A 17,883-nucleotide genomic window follows, 5' to 3' on the forward strand; every position below is an offset into this window, starting at 1 on the left:
GGTGCACACAGTCGCACTTCTCACACACTTACATACAAAATCCAATCTGTAATGACGACACAAATACATAGAAAATGACACACGTCAAAGACAAATCTTGCAAACCTCGATCTCTTTTTGTGTACGGACGAGTCACAAGTGTCACAACACGCACACTAACACATTTTCGTCGGAGTATTTTATTGTATTCTGACAGATGAGAAGTCGGATTTGTCGCTCGACCGATCCGCAATTTGTACTGGGCGAGCAAAATCGATAAATCCAACAATTACATGAGACTAAAATATAATAATTGTGTTTAAATGTAATTAAACACAACACAAAAACGTATGATATGTAAAAAAAATATTACATGTGAAATGTAACACCTTTTTGTAAATTTGATGTCCCCGACCTCTTTTTACAACAAAAAACCGAGCAATTAGGCATTTTTCTGCTGCTGTGTTCACGCGCGCGTCTGGACTCGGTCTAGTGAAAAATCCGAGCGCAACTAGTTTTATTACCCGCGCTAGATCAGTTGATCTTGTACCTAGGCGGAGGGGAAATAGTGCGAATGCCGCCTCCCTTCCGTGTTGCTCGAAGTACCAGTCACATATTTCAATAGGGAATATTAGGCAAAGCTCTGCGTAGGTGGCACCTTTGTGGCACATACAGTAAACAAACCACATTGACACATCACACGTCACGTCAATCACATGGCCTACCGCGAGACAAGAAAATCGAAATTTCGTTATCTAGTCTCTCTATCACTCTTGCATATTCGAGCGATAAAGAGGCAGATAACTAAATTTCGATTTTAGCGTTTACCGTTAGGCCCTTGTTAATAAACCGCCTTGATGCATCAATGTCATATTTTATTGTCTGCGAAAACTTTTCAAAAAACAGTTTAAGGCACAGTATGTATAAGTTAGTCTATGAATTTACTGAGTCGGTAGTGCTGCACTCTGGCGGCAGAACATTTCAGTAATATCCCCTATTCATATGGCAAAATTATACATTTTTATGTATGAATTTAAATATTTACCTACTAGTTATGGTGGTATTGACTATATAGTTTAAGGCTGAAAAGACGACTGCACTCTTTGGGTCTTGGATTGCAACTAAATCAGTAAGGAACTGTCATTTTCTATTTCGCGCTTACATCCGATTTTACCCGAAAAACGAAGGTCATTCTGAGAGTTAACGGACTGTATGTTTCCTTTTCAAACATATGGAATTATCATAAGTGTCCACTTTGTAAAATTATTATCAATAACCGCAAAATACAACGCGCTTTCATGGATTACTATCTACATATAGTAGGGAAGTGTAGTGCATGTCTCAGGTGATGCCGCTTGGCACGGCTGTTCCCTCATAGTAAGGTGATCTGATGCCCTAGCCACGATTATTTCTTGACTACCCCCCAAAAAGGGAGGGATTAAAGTGGCTAATTGTTAGAATGTAACGGTAAAGACAGAATAAGTGTGGCTTTAAAAGTTGACTGGCCTATGTAACTGTAATCCTAGTGACTGGCCAGTGGTATTTCACAAATGTTACTAGGACCAAATTGTAACTTTAAGGTTTGACGAATGCAATATTTGGTAAACGCTGCATTCCAATAATATTTAAAAATATTTTAAAAATACTATTGATGTAATCAATCTCGTTGTTTAGACGGTAAGGATATTCGGAGGATAATTTAAAAAAATCTCTATATTAATCATACAAGGTAACTATCAAGGCCATACATAGTCTACTTATATTTATAAATGAATTTGGCAACAGATACGGTCAGATTATAAATGATATTTTATGGATATTAATATTCATTTCGGTAGGATTGTAAGGTCAATGTGGCTAATTCCATCATAGTGGCTATTCCGTCCACGAGCATATATTATTTCTATGATTATCAATCGTAGGAAAAAAAAACATTTGCTTTTGATTGCTGTAACTAAAAGCAATCGCTGCTTTGTCCACGAAGTTATCAATGTTGTTTGTTGTTCGTGAAAAACGCTAGTGGACGGAATAGTCCCTATGACGGAATTAGCCACATTGACCTTTTAATTTTTACTTTCATTTTTTATTTTTATTTATTTTCAACAATAAAAAACATTGATAGAGGTACTCTTTGTAATTCAATTGTAAAAATCAAATGAATCTTAGTGTTACATTGTTTTTCAACGTTATAATATTTAGAAAATAAAAACAAGAATTACATGATAATATTTATCCAAGCTCTAAAATATGTGTATTTTATAAAAAAATAGAATAGTAAAAATGTACAAAAAAATAATTGCATTGAATAATATCTGAATGTTAAAAAACTAGTCGTAAAGGTATTTTCGCATAAGTACCCATATTATAAATTGATGTGCAAAGAAATCAATTTTATCAAAATAAAAAAATCTAGTCGATTTCTAATCGAATTTTAATGCTCGGTATAAAAAAAATGTAGGTTAGTCCATAAATTATACTTATATTAAGTATTTTTATCATGATAATTGTCTCTAAATATCGCATGTTTTGTTACAATTAATTAATCAACAAATTATTTATTATTATTAGCGATAAGTTACTTTATTGGTATAACTTACCGTAAGATGATCATGTATAAAAGACTTTTACCTTTTCATTTAAGGTTGCTACGGATTATTATTATACATATTATTTATTGGATTTCACGGGTCTATAAATCCCGGTCTTTTGATAGGCTTGAGTGGGGATATATCCAACACGTAGAGGCCCCTTGGACAGCTTTAATGTCATGTAGATTGTCATTCTACTTATTGTTAACACGATCTGTCGAGCAACCTCTATAGACATCGCATGATACTTAACAACTTATTTCTTGATGTTTCTGGTCCCAATGTATTAAGTCTATCAAACCAATGCAGAATGATTTAAAAAAAATAAAAAATCCTGTGCTATATGAAAAAAAAAAACAATTTTATGCCAAAAAATGCTTTACATCATTTTGGAAAAGAGCTGATACTCTTCAAACTGCTGGATCGTTTTCTATCAAACATAGCTAAAACTACCGCAAGGAAACTGGCTTTCATGTAAGAACGCGTCGAAATCGGTCAATCCGTTGGAGAGCTACGATGCCACAGACAGACAGACACAGACAGCCAGACATTGGCGTCAAACATATAACACCCCTCTTTTTGCGTCGGGGGTTAACGAAACCAAATTGGAATCTAATCTAAATTTTTCTAGTCGTTTTACAATGCTCGATGCAATGTTGTTTACTTGTTTTATTTTAAAAACATCGAATTAATTCATTTAATTTTGTTTTGTGTGAGCTCTTCAATTCTCAATTTTTTTTAAATATTTATATTTTCATTCGATTAAGGGTAACGCTAAGAATATATACTTATAGAAATATTATGAACAATTTAATTATTTAACTAAATATATATAAATATCATAGTGCACACGTGTAAAATAGTTTTATTTTTTCTATTATAGTTACATTTTAACGGGAAAGTTGAAACGAATTTCAGGTCGGCACGAGTAAACCCACTAATTTCAAAATCTCGATGTTCTTACATGACTATGCTTTGTTATAGGTGTGTGACCTAAACTCTGGTGCGATAACTTTTCATTTTAGTTTTTCCATAAAAATATTATTGTAAGGCCTGTGCTCACCGAACGCGTATGCGTAGACGTGCACGTACGCGGTGTAATTTACTAATCCTTATGAGACACGGCACACCGCTTGCGTGGCGTGTTTGTGCACGGCTCCAACATTTTAGCGTACGCGCACGAGGACGTCTAAGCACACAGAGCCGGTGTGCTCTGGCCTTAAGAGTGTAATTCGCTTTGCATAATGGCATTATACAGTGTGCCAAAAAAATAACTGCATTCCCGTTGCCAGGGAGGTTTTGGGATTATACTGAGCAACTTTTCCTACGAGACCAACCCCGAAATCGCGAAATAAAATTTGGCAGTTTCATACATTTTGGCTGGTCCATTTTATAGAAAATTTTATAAATATAAGAGCAATTCTCAAAAAGTTTGTACATTCGATCACATCTTAGATTTCTATAAAAATTGGTATGCTGGTAAAGTACAATGAAGCTGAACAACTTACCACCATATTTCCCAAAATCCCAAAAAGTTATTATAAAACTTTCCTGTTTTGTTACCAGATTTCCTTACACATTTGGTAACAAAAAAGGAATGTTTCTTAGAAACTTTCTGGGACATTTTGGAAAATGTGGTGGAAGTTGTTCAGCTTCGTGTACTTTACCAGCATACCAATTTTTATAGAAATCAAAGATGTGATCGAAATGTACAGACTTTTTGAGAATTGCTCATAAATATAAAGTTTATGGAAAATGGACCAGACAAAATGTATGAAGGCCAGAGCACACCGGCTCTGTGCGTGCTTAGACGTCCTCGTGCGCGTGCGCTAATATGTTGGAGCCGTGCACACACACGTCACGCAAGCGGTGTGCCGTCTCTCATAAGGATTAGTAAATTACAACGCGTACGTGTACGTCTACGCACACGCGTAGCGTTATCCTCCCATAGGGGAGGGTAGGTATATTTTTTATCGGGATTCGGGGTTTTAAAATCAAAGCCTCCCTGGCAACGGACGGGAATGCAGTTATTTTTTAGCCACCTTTCAGATCAAAGGACTCATAAAAGCAATGCATATTGCTATGTTTTCTGCGTTAAAGGGTACATTAAAGGCTGTGATAGACGGACAGACCAGGTAATGATACGATAAAAAATCGCTTGTTGAAAAGTACAAGGTTCGTTTTATTTTAAGTCAAGGTTGCTTATAATTACTTAAAGCATATTGAAAGTTTCTGGACAAAAACTAAATCAGTAATGCATATTTTTTTTATTATAGCTATTTCTATAAAACCGGACCTATATGGAAAGCACTACGGCACAGTCGCACAAACAGGTTTCATTATAAAATAAAACAACTGAATATTGTGCCTCAAAAAAATCTCATGAATAATATTGTTTTCATCACACCAGCTCGGAAAGGCTTACTTTGCACTTCAAAAACTGATAGCAAAGTTGCATTTTATTCACATGTGAGGCAAAGTAATCAAATGCAAATTTTGAGTTGTTTTCTTATGTTTGCTGGTAGAATTGACTTTTAAATGATGACTTTGGATGATAAATATTTAATAACATTCATTTGGATTTGATTTGGTTTGATTTTGTTTGATATTTTACATTTAATATTTGCTTCGGGTTGGTGTGGTGAAAAATTTTGTGTTTCACTCGGGGGCAAATTTTGTTTAACCCTCGTGCTTTGAAACCCTCGCAACGCTCAAGATTCCATTTTTCGAACCACTCGCTACGCTCGTGGTTCAATTTTGGAATCTTTCGCTTGCTCGGCTATCAATATTAGCACGAGCGGTTAAACAACAACTTTGCCCCCTTGTAAAACAAATAACTATTGTTTTATTGCATAAGGGCTGATTTAGACGGCGCGCGAACTCGCATGCGATTTTAGTTACATTGCGGACTGTTGGTTACGTCAAATTCAACCGACCGATCAAAAACCGCAATGTAATGAAACTCGCATGCGAGTTCTCGCATCGTCTAAATAGGGCTTAATTATTCTAAGCGCCTCGATCCAGAAACTTTCAGTAGGTATTAACTACTAACTATATTTTCACGCGGAATTTAGGTTAAAATCATTAGAATTATATTTTTATTAATAGGTGTTACAAATTTACGGCCTTATTATTTACAACATTTACAGGCTATATACTTATTCTTATCATTGTTCATTTACAATATTTTAAATTATTCAGTCTCTTATAATATAATCAGTCTGTAAGTATATCATTAATCATTATTATAATAAATTAATATATTTGATTATTAACTTTTATTTATTACCATAGGTACTGACTACATACTGCCACGATACATGTAGAGCGAATTACTCTCGTATATTATTATTTAATTTCGATATTGTTAAATAATTTTGAATGCAATTACTTAATAGTTGTTTGTGCCACTTCAGCAAGGGATAATGTTTGACTCTATGTTTTATATAAAATCGCAGAATTACTTTTATTTGGTCTTAACCTCGTAAGGCCCAATGTGCATTACAATGTACACTCTGTTTCAATCTAATTTGAACCTTTCAAAAACGATATAAGGTTGCATTTCTTTTGTTTCATTGTGTAAGTCACCCTAATCTCCTTTGTATGGTGGGCCTTACGAGGTTAAATGGCTTCAATTAAGAAATTTCTTATTTTTCAGAACTGTTGATATAATATTTAGGTACCTATTAGCTCATTTGAATGTGATTTAGATGTTGTAAGGTTTAAGACTCATTTAGGTGTTTTGATGTTCCACGAAAAAATAAGCATATAACTAATTGTTACATCTGATACCTAATGCTCTTTCAACAACATATTAGCATGTTTATTTAGGGTTCCGTACCCAAAGGATAAAAACGGGACCCTATTACTAAGACGCCGCTGTCCGTCTGTCTGTCTGTCACCAGGCTGTATTTCATGGACCGTGATAGCTAGGCAGTTGAAATTTTCACAGTTGATGTATTTCTGTGGGGCTCCTATACAACAAACGTGATTTTTTGCGTAATAGTACGGAAACCCTTCGTGCGCGAGTCCGACTCGCACTTGGCCGATTTTGTAATATTTGTGTCCCATAGGTAATAGCTTCGGTCTAAGCTAACGTAGCTCCGATTTGAATAGAAAAAAGTGAGGACGTGTCATTATACACCGTGTTTTTATTGAATTCCGTTAACTTCGGGGTATGGTTAAGTCATAGACTAGGAATCCTCTAGACCGAGTTTAGAGCAATTATTACATGCAACCGATGCCGATGATGCCAAAAATGCGGGGGTGCGCGGGACGAGGTGAGTGAAGTCCCGTGCCGTGATTGGTCCGTTCAAAGACACGGGCGTCACACAAATACACTTTCGACTCGAACATGGAGTAAAATTACCGTATGCGTGGCAGAGGGGGTAGCGCGACTTTGCTAAGTCTGGAGGATGTTTTGTCTGTGGGTTAAGTACGTTTAAGAGAACTAAATGGCATAAAAAAAAAATCCTTTTTTTTAAATAAATAATTAAGTTTAAAAAGTAATTAAATGTAGCATATAGCGTTGTTGTAACACGGGCATTACATTTAACTCAACCAAATAATTGAAATCTGTGACATATCAATGTCATTTCGAACATCGATCGACCGAGATTGTACTCAAGTTGAGTAGCAAATGTATGAACTCATTCTAAATACTAATCAATATGTAAATCGTCCCTAAGACACGTGTACAGGCTTGTAGAGGCCTTATAGGAAAAAAATAAATTATTGATTATCTCCGAAATGGAGTTAATTAGAATATCGGTGTCTTTGAGAAAGTTACTTGATTTAAGCTCAAGAATGCACCCTTGAAATTAACGGAAATCAAAAAAAAACACGGTGTAGACGTCATATTTTGACATTAATTATTACCTACATTCCCACACTTCGTCTTGGCAAATGCCATGAATAAACTTTCATTCATTCTATGCCATGCCACAGAATAAATAATAGTACTAGGTACAGAAGACTCACTCTCTAACAAAACGCGTCTGTTACGATCAGCACACTGCACAGATATGGCCGCGCTAGGTGGCGACAGCGCCACGCGCGGCTTATGGCAAACCCCAAAATTGGGGCCGAACGGATGTACTTTTAGCTACCTGTAGCAAAGCGACGAAATCGCGGTGTGAGCCACGCCTGGCCATGCAAAGTAAGCTTGGTCCACTCTACAGGTAATGGACTGTATAATAGGTAGTCGAATAAATGTTAAATATTTAATAGTTATTTGTTTTACAAGGGGGCAAAGTTGTTGTTTAACCGCTCGTGGTAATATTGATACCCGAGCAAGCGAAAGAATCCAAATTTGAAAGATTCAAAACACGAGGGTTAAACAAATTGTGCTCCCGAGTGAAACACAAAATTTTTCACCACACCAATCCGAAGAAAATATTAACTGTAAGATATCAATCAACTGTAAGAGTCAATTCAATATTCAACCAGCAAACATAAGGAAACAACTCAAAATTTGCATTTGATTACTTTGCCTCACATGTGAATAAAATTCAACTTTGCTATCGGTTTTTTGAACAATCAAGAGAGCCTTTGGGGACCAGTTGGTGTGATGAAAAATATAAAATAACTCCCCCATATTAACGACCTATTTATTATTAAAGATGATTATTGTTTAACTGTTTTCTTGACATTTAATGTTCAACTAGTTTAGTCATTCCACAATCCACATACTGTACCTACTCGTATTAAATACATGTTTAAAAACGATTAAATGGCATGTTAGTAAAAAGTGTTTCTTTTATGTCAAGTAACATACTGTGAGCCTAAAGGTGGGATTCCACCAGTGTGCGGCACAAGCATTTTTGTACTGAATATTAAGGATCACAAGAAAAAATAAGTGTTCCACAACAAAGTTTTGTACGGAACACTAAAAATCTGATAAAATAAAATAACGACTTTAATATTTAACACTGGTTTACTCGTAGAATAACGCTTTAAAGAAAAAGGTGAACATTTCATGAGTGCGGTACCTACATTGTGCACCGAGGGGGGGTAAGCGAAATTTTGTAAACGACGGCTATAATAAGTAGGTATTTAAGATTTAAATGTCACCGCATTTCAGAATTATTTCGCTTAAAATTTAGTTTTTTCTTCGCAAGTGTGATGAAAAACCTCCAGTAAAGATACGGTTACGTTAAACATTAATTAGTAATAGGCAATTCTTTTTTTATTCCTGTTCTTTAGATCATTTTAAGATACTTTATTTTCGAATCCAACCAACTTTCTGTCCGGAAGTAGGTAAAAAAAAATAGTTAAAAAAAAGAGCCGTTCTTGTTTGTTAAAAATAGTAATAGTATTTTTAGTTCGTAAACGTGACGAAAATAATATTTATAATGAGTCGACAATGGAATCAGTCAAAATATTAACACGGAAAATAACTCATTCAATAAATGGCGGGGCCTCACGGATATACGTCGTAACTTGATATAAAAAAAAAGTAATAATTAGGTCTTTGATTGAATTACCATAAAACTACCTCATTAAGCTATTTATCCGAGAATCCGACATCAATATTATTTGTATCACTTGTATATATATTTACGCCTTAAACATGCTAGAAAAAATGGTTATAGATATAATTTCTTGCAGACTTTGTTCTGATAACGTTCAAAGTGATATTCAATACATAATCACACAAAAATATGGTCAATGTAATAAATATGTGCATTTTAACAAATTCGCTAAATGAAACTACCAAATTTGAACTCTTTGCGCTAATGCTAAGGATTACATTTCCTTGCGGCGCGCGGGGACAGTTTCAATGCGGGCGGTGGCGGGAGTTCGTGCCAAGGACGCGTGGATAGTATGTAGGTAAGTATGTACTTACCTACAAGTTGCTACAAGTGACAGGCCAATTCGAACGTGCGCGGGCGTCTCGCTCGCACCAAATATTTGTGCGGCCAAGTCTGAGCAAAATGAACGCGCGCGTGAATGATAGCTGATTAAAAATAACTGATATCATTTCCAATATTATTTTAATATTGGTTGATGTTCAAATTATATTCGTAATTATATACGTCAATTATGACCCAATACAAAAATAAAAATTGCGAATGACTATCTATCGTCTTATTTAATTTCAGAATGGCATAGTGTGGAGTGGCATTATAAAAGGAATACTTATTATCGTAGTCATTTGACAGTTTTGGTGACACTTTCACATTCTGTCACAGCGAAGTGTGTAGGCCCACTCTTTCATTTGATATTAACGTCTATCCAACAACTTTGTCAGTAGAAAAAGGCGCGAAATTCAAATTTTCTATGAGACAATAACCCTTCGCGCCTAAGCGTCTGTAGACTTTTTTTTTCAACAAACGTATTATATTGACTATTTCGTGCTCTTTCTATTCATAGTTTATGTTCCTAAGTTCCATAATAAGTATAACATAGCATAATAAGAGTCGACGTCAAATATATGTTTACACTTTTGCACCTTACTCCTTGCACCATATTCGGAACCTAAGAATAAATAATATTGAGAGTGGCAACACTGTCGTAGGGGGCTATTAATAAATTTAAGTCATTTCAAATTTTGGGGGGGGGGGGGCGGGTCTGGACATTGGATGATTGTAGCATGACGCAGGAGGAAACGGTGTCATTCGAAGCATGATTTTTGGATGATTTTAGGGGGGGGGGGGGGGGACAAAAATCGTCAAAAATAGATGACGTCATGTATGGACAGCCCCTAGGTCGTATTGTCTTTTTCTAGCATATACGTCCCTCTCTCCCCCACACTCCTACCGCACAGGCAGGTTGCTTTGTCAGTTATACAAGACAAATTTTCAAGTCATTGTCTCAAAATTATACATACATATTTGCACCATGCAGCATTAAAACTTTAGGTTCCGAATAGAGATGCACTGGATATTCGGTTACTATCCGATATCCTATCTCGCCCTTATTTTAATATCCGGCCGGATACCGGATAGTAACTATATGCTTGATATCGGAATATAATCGTACTCGATTATTATTTTAAAACAATTTAAACGTTCCATTCACTAGCTCGCGCACTAATTTCGTACCTAGTGATAGACCTATATGAGTCCGCGCGAAAGTTCATTACGAAACAGGTCAAAACTTCCACAATGCGCACCTGAAAAACCGGAATGTAGGTATATTTCCGCCGGCCGAATATTCGGCGGCTGAATACCGAATATTCGGCCTATGGTCAGGCCGTACATCCGGTATCCTGAGGGCCTACCGCGAACCACGTCCGAAGTGTTGCCTCTTTGTCGCACTTATAAATTCGTACGTAAGTGTGACAGGGAGGCAACACGTTAAACGTGGTTCGCGGTAGGCCCTCTGTATGCGGCCAAACAACTATCCGTTGCATTTGTAGTTCCGGATATGATAAGTTATTTAATTAGCGTTTTATTTTTGTGTAAATGCTGTCATTAAACAGCTGTATCGATATTCGGAACCTACGAATAATATTGAAACATGTTTGTTATCGCCTGGTGGTGGGAAGACGCCAAACCAATGTGATTATACATAATATGTATAGGATATTATCCTATGATATACTTATTATGTGTATGTAATATAAAATTATATTATGAGTGTTTAATTAATTATGTAGTACGTACACCCTTTATTGTAACACCTGTGAGGAGAGAGATATTTAGTAAAGTATACTAGCAAAAAGCAGAGCTTTGTAAGGGCTCGCGGAGGTTTTCTACCTTAACGTACCGAACCGGTTGCTGTCCGGTACGCCTGTCTGTTATAGCTTTTACTTTGTCCTTTAAAAACGTGTCCAGACGACAAAATCAAATTGCCAATATCATCCACACGTAATATACAATTTCATAAGTGCATTACATCCTACACGGTCGCCCAGTACTTTTTGTAAGGAACCCAACTGGCTTTCCTACATAATGTTGGGTCAGCGAGCCAATGTTCTTGAATTTATTTTTGCGTCCACTCCACACAATTGATCGAAAAACTATCCCGTCTGGACACCTACTGGCGGTAATCACGCTGCTCCGCACATAAACTAACACACACAGTTCCACTAGGTACAGCCAGGGTCCAGCATCAGCTCTATCTTGGGTACTGCTCTTCTAAGTTCTCATTAAGACGTGTCAGATGACCAAAACAGCGTGTGCCTATGTTGCACCAAACCTGAGTTCCACTAGGTACAGCCAGGGTTCAGCATCAGCTCTATCTTGGGTACTAATCTCCTAAGTGCTCATCAAGACGAGTCGGATGGCCAAAACAGCGTGTGCCTATGTTGCAACAAACCTGAGTTCCACTAGGTACTGCCAGGGTTCAGCATGAGTTCTATCTTGGGTACTGTTCTCCCAAGTGCTCATCATGACGAGTCGGATGTCCAAAATAGCGTGTGTCTATGTTGCATCAAACCTGATCGAGTTCCACTAGGTTCAGCCAGGGTTCAGCATCAGCTCTATCTTGGGTACTACTTTCCTAAGTTCTCATCAAGACGAGTTGCATGACCAAAACAGCGTGTGCCTATGTTGTATAAAACCCGAGCTCCATTAGGCACTGTCAGGGTTCAGCATCAGCTATCTTGGGTACTGAAAGTACTGATCTACCCAGTGATCATCATGACGAGTCGGATATCCAAAACAGAGTGTGTCTATGTATGTTGCATCAAACCCGAGCTCCACTAGGTACTGCCAGGGTTCGGCATCGGCTCTATCTTGGGTACTACTCTCCTAAGTGCTCATCAAGATGAGTCGGATGACCAAACCATAATGTGCCTTTGTTACACCAAACCTGAGTTCCACTAGGTACTGCCAGGGTACTGGGTCATTTTGCTGAACTGCACGCCGACGTTTCGATTGGCGTGCAGTTCCCATACAAGTTGCAGTCGGGTTGTAGTCCGTCTGTATCGGCCCTAAGTCACTGAAGTTTGTATTAATTATGCTTATCTTTATTTATAATTTTAGAGGTTGAAAGCAATAGTAACACTAAAGGCGCCATTCATTAATTACGTAAGACAATTTTTGCTAGCTTTTGACCCCCTCCCAACCCTAGGTAAGAAATAATAAGAATAGGCTGACCCCGTCCAGCCACCAATATAATTTATTTTCAAAAAATATTTTTATGAATGTTTATTTGTACCTGTACAAAGGTACTTGAGCTCGTTTAAGCTAACTCTGCACCGTGTTTGATAGCATAGAGTGTGGAAGTATTATTTTAAACGTCATAATTTCATAGAAATTAAAAAAATATATCGCATCTTTGTGATCTTACTTAAGAACTATGAAAACCCCCTCCCACCCCCTTGTAAGAAAAAATAAGATATGTTCGACCCCCCCTCCACCCAAAATCCTCTTACGTAATCAATGAATGGCGCCAAAACTGTATCTCGAACTGAAAATACCCGATTTAAGTTTGCTAACACAACATGACTGATCATCACATCGTCAGCGTCACAAAACATACGAGTAAATTGACCTCATACAGCAAGATTGATTGTTCTAGTAGGTATTCACAAAAACTTAATTGCTAAAATGGGAATCAAACCAAGTGAAGCGAGGTGGGTTGAATCCAAAATTGTACCCACTTTGGTATTCATCGTTGTTAATGGCGTAAGCGCCATCGACATTATTAAACTTGAAAACACCACATAGGTATCGTATTGTCTGAATACCCACAACACAAGCCTTCTTAAGTAGTTAAGTAGTATAAGAATGTCCAATATTTATTTATTACTAACGCCATCTGTTAGAGAAAGAAATAATTAACATTAGCACGAATGTTAATTCATCATTTTGCCAACAGATGGCGCTAGTAGTAATACAAAGTGTTATTACTTTATTTTATTTTTTTAGGTTTATAAAATGATATTTTTATGTTTGATAACACATCTAGACATGAATTTAAATTACTATGTTAAATTTCAAACCTAACAGTGCAGTAGTTTTTCCGTAAAGTGTACCACAAGAATGCATATTTCGTCGATTAGTGATAGGGCTCGCTTCGCTCGCCCTAACAATTTGATAGGTACATTTTGTAAAATTAACATTTATTGTATTTATTTATTTATTTCAAATAACAAATTGCACCTTACAGCTAATGCCAAAACGGCACAATTTGGAACACATTAACAACATAAAGCATTTTTAACATTATTTATAACAATACAATATACAGCTAAGACACATGTATTAATTATGGTATGGTACTCTTAGGCATCTCTCTTTGTAATATCCTCTTGCACTTTCACATCACTATTCCGGATCGTTTTTATTTGCTAGATAATTTAACGGACAACTATAGTACATTGTAGGAGACGACGTAAAACCGCTAAAAGATGGACGAGTGAGTTTGAGGGCCGACACGTTGGTGGAGGCCCTCGAATAATACGACTCCATCTTTAGCGTTTCCGGCCGAGGCATTACATAGTGCTTTTCACGACTGCTGCGAGGAAATAAGGAAACATTTGCATAACTATAAGTACTAGCCCGCGATTTCTCTGGTAGCAAATTACTAGCCACTGCCTGTGCTGTCTCTTGAATTTCGGTAGGCGTCAGCGTAAGAATATCATTTTCTTCACTAGAAGAACTCATTTTTATAGCGAGCGTAGATACGTGTTTCTTATATTTTATAGTACTATCCAATTCAGTGAAAATTTTCCGATCCCGCCTTTTTTCTTTTTTATCACATTTAAGAGGCGTTTTTCTGTTGTTTGCTTCAAACCGACTCTAAACTTAGAAGCGTTTTTGCTAAAAAAACCACAAACAGCTACAAAAGTAAAAAACGCCTTAAGCGTGAATCGAATGAACTGACTGAATGAATTAATAGTTTGACATTTCTTTTTTTTTTAACAAGATATTGGTCCTATAAATAACCTAAATTTATTTTTGAAGGAAAAAGTAGCGCCAAAAAAGACCTTTTATTGATTTTTATGTTTTAAATTATACTCATTGCTGTAGCGAACTGTCACCAATGACAGATGATGATAACAATGAAACATTGTAGTAGTGGTGGTTCAGGTGCTACAGCTATTGCCTACTTTCCAGCTTGGTTTTAGACCATCTATTGCCACATTTCCGAACAGTGGCGTGAAAAATTTAATTATTTATTTCGAGCGGCATAAGCCGTTAGAAACTGTTTTTCACCACACCAGCTCGGAAAGGCTTACTTTGCGCTTCAAAAACTGAGAGCAAAGTTTCATTTTATTCACAAGTGAGGCAAAGGAATCAAATGCAAATTTTGAGTTGTTTTCTTATATTTGCTGGTAGAATTGACTTTTAAATCATAAATATTTAATAACATTCATTTGTATGATATTTTTACATTTAATATTTGCTTCGGGTTGGTATGGTGAAACATTTTGTGTTTCACTTGGGGCAAATTTTGTTTAACCCTCGTGCTTTGAAACCCTCGCAACGCTCAAGATTCCATGTTTCGAATGTTTTACTTGCTCAAGTATCAATATTAGCACGAGCGGTTAAACAACAACTTTGCCCCCTTGTAAAATAAATAACTATTTCAATATAGTCAGCTAAACTGAGGTACAAATTCAAAAACTCACCAGCAGTTTAGCTTCACGACCTTCCAGATGGAAAAACAGCAAGCCAATGACTTGAAAATTTGCCTTGTATAACTGACAAATCAACCTGCCTGTGTGGTGGGAGTGTAGGAGCGAGGGACGTATATGCTAGAAAAGGGCAATACGACCTACGACAGTGTTGCCACTCTCAATTAGAGATGCAAATGATGCAATGGATAGTTGTTTGGTCAGATACCGGATATTCGGCCTGACCGTCGGCCAAATATTCGGTATCCGACCGCCGAATCTTCGGCCGGCGGAACAATAAAAAAAATAAAAAATCATTTATTTCAGACCTTGGTTCATACACTTACACCAAAAAACTAATTAACTACAAACTAAATTTAACAATATCTACATTTCGGTTTTTAGGTGCGCATTGTGCAGGTTTTAACCTGTTTCGTGGTGAACGTTGGCGCGGACTCATTTCTATGTTCGAAATGAGTAGGTACCTACGCGTGCAAGTGAGTGGATGTTTAAATTGTTTTGAAATAATAAACGAGTAATGTACAATATGACAGTGACTGTTTCTTAAATCCAATTTGTTTACTCTGAAATCAAGCAAAGTTACTATCCGGTATCCGGCCGGGTATATTATTCTGAGGTTCCAAATATCGGTACAGTTGTTTAATTGTTGCTTAATTTGGAGATTGACCCCAATTTCATTTCTGATCAAATCGGTCGATTTGATCATCCCGTCTGGACTTCACTTAACAGCCGTAACACATTACCGCGCCGTTCAGGGTCACGGTGCGCCAAAGCTTGATGTCATGTATAATGTACTTAGTCCAAAATTATGTTATTTACTAATTATGTTATTTATATGCATTAAACGTTAAATCTGAACCAATTCGATTACTATTCTATAGTGAAACACATTCAGCTTGACTAGAAAAAGCGCGGCAAATTTAAAACATGTATAAGTAAAAAGCATTTAATGTTTCAATAGCGCTCAGAGACCTGACTTTTATCTCGATAGCGTAATTTTCTAGCGACAAATCCATTATCTATACAAAACTGTCGCAAAAATGTTATCGCTTGTATATCGTGGTACAGGATAGGATGGAGCCATATACTTTACTACTTGCTTACAAGTATCGTAATTAAACAGTGCTAAGTAGTTAAATACGCGCAATGTATTTTTATGTCATAAATAATGTATTTATTTAATGTTAATTTAGTATTAATTATAGTATGTATATTGTTTTATCCACAAATATGAATAATTGTAGTTAATTTACCAATAAAACATAATTTATACGGCCACAAATAAAATATTAAATGCTTCTAAAGTCTGTTTGGTTATTTCTACATGGAAACGAAGTCATTTCAAATTATAAAAACATTAACTGAACACCTTATTGCCGCCTGCAGTCATCGCTCGCCGCTCAGCTATCCGCTGACGTTAATACCACGGCCTTACGTTTTGTGACACTGAGTCGCGTCAGGGGAGCGACACGGTTCGGTGCGCTTGCGTTCAGTCGAGTTTTGGAATATTACTGCAAATTTTTGTTGTTTGTTAATTTGTTGGTTATTGTTGTTTGTTAATTTGTTGGTTATGGTGTCGACTTTTATTGCCCTAGTCGCCAAATGATGTTACTAGTGAAATTTTAACCGACACCACACGACGGTAAAAATAAGTTTAACAATAATTACTCAATTAATAATCGACTAAAAACGGTATTTCTAATACATAACTTATATTTTTTGCTATTCAATTAAAGAGTACTAACAAAATCCTAACTCAATTAATTAGTGCAAATATTTTAAGGTTTGCGATTCCTGCTCGGCCTTGCGTCGCAAGGTGCCCGGTACCACTGTATTGCAGCAATAACTAGAAATGCTTACTTTAGGGAACATTAGCAACTGTCGTTTTTGATAATTACATTTTAGTGGTGAGGGGTGGTACTTAAATGACCGCTATTGAACCTTAAATGGTTTAAACTTATAGGCGCGAAGATTTGATTTCCCTAAGAAAATTTTAATTTCGGGTCTTTTTCTGCTATCAAATTGGGTGTGTGTCAGTATAATAGCCCTATATAATTGGCCTATTATTGTATTAAATTTAACGCGCACGCAAAGACGGAAAGCCTGCAATTAGGTAAAATTTACTTTCTTATTTAAAGCACTCTTGCCCAGATTAAAGCTGATAATTAGTTCGGATCTAGTCTCCCATATTTTTTACGTTCACTGGTACATATATTTTGACCGAGTAAATAGCAAATATACTAAATACTTTTTTAAATATTCGCGCTCGGGGCGATGGAAGTTTCATCGTTCCGTCGCCCCGCTCCATGCAACGACCAATCGCGTCAGCTCGCTGGCTCGTGCGCGGCAACTTTAAAGCAACGATAATGTTTTTGATGGTTTTTTGTGTTACGAATCATATTTCAAGTCGATTTTTACAGTATTCGACGAAAGAGAACTCATAATGAAAATCCCATATGATATTGATCTATTACCATTTTTAACCAGGCAATTAATGCACAACCCCATAAAACCCACCATACGGTATTATTTAGTGTACGATTAAATTGCAACGCTTGTACTTATTGTAATTTGGAAATAATGAGAGAAAAAATAGCCTATTACCATTTTTGAGGACGGAAATATACTGAATTTAATAATAACCGTAGGTTACTTACTTTAAATGTAGGATACAGAGTTATTTTTTGTGTGATTCATGCTTAATGTCATAAAGCAAATATTTATCTATGAGTATAATTTAAAAAAATGTTATTAATATTTTTTACAAATTTTCTGTGATTTTTT

The 17,883-nt window shown here is 36.3% G+C and overlaps 2 long non-coding RNA genes across 2 annotated transcripts in view; one reads left to right on the top strand and one right to left on the bottom strand.

Annotated features, from left to right (window-relative positions):
* LOC134804167 (uncharacterized) overlaps positions 1-17,883 on the top strand; it is a 194,915-nt gene that overhangs the window by 133,686 nt on the left and 43,346 nt on the right. The gene's annotated exons all lie outside the window — the stretch shown is intronic.
* The window catches only part of LOC134804157 (uncharacterized), a 460,972-nt gene that overhangs the window by 35,497 nt on the left and 407,592 nt on the right, over positions 1-17,883 (bottom strand). The gene's annotated exons all lie outside the window — the stretch shown is intronic.

Source organism: Cydia splendana, chromosome Z (assembly GCF_910591565.1).
Source record: "Cydia splendana chromosome Z, ilCydSple1.2, whole genome shotgun sequence".
In the NCBI taxonomy this organism is placed as follows: Eukaryota; Metazoa; Arthropoda; class Insecta; order Lepidoptera; family Tortricidae; genus Cydia; species Cydia splendana.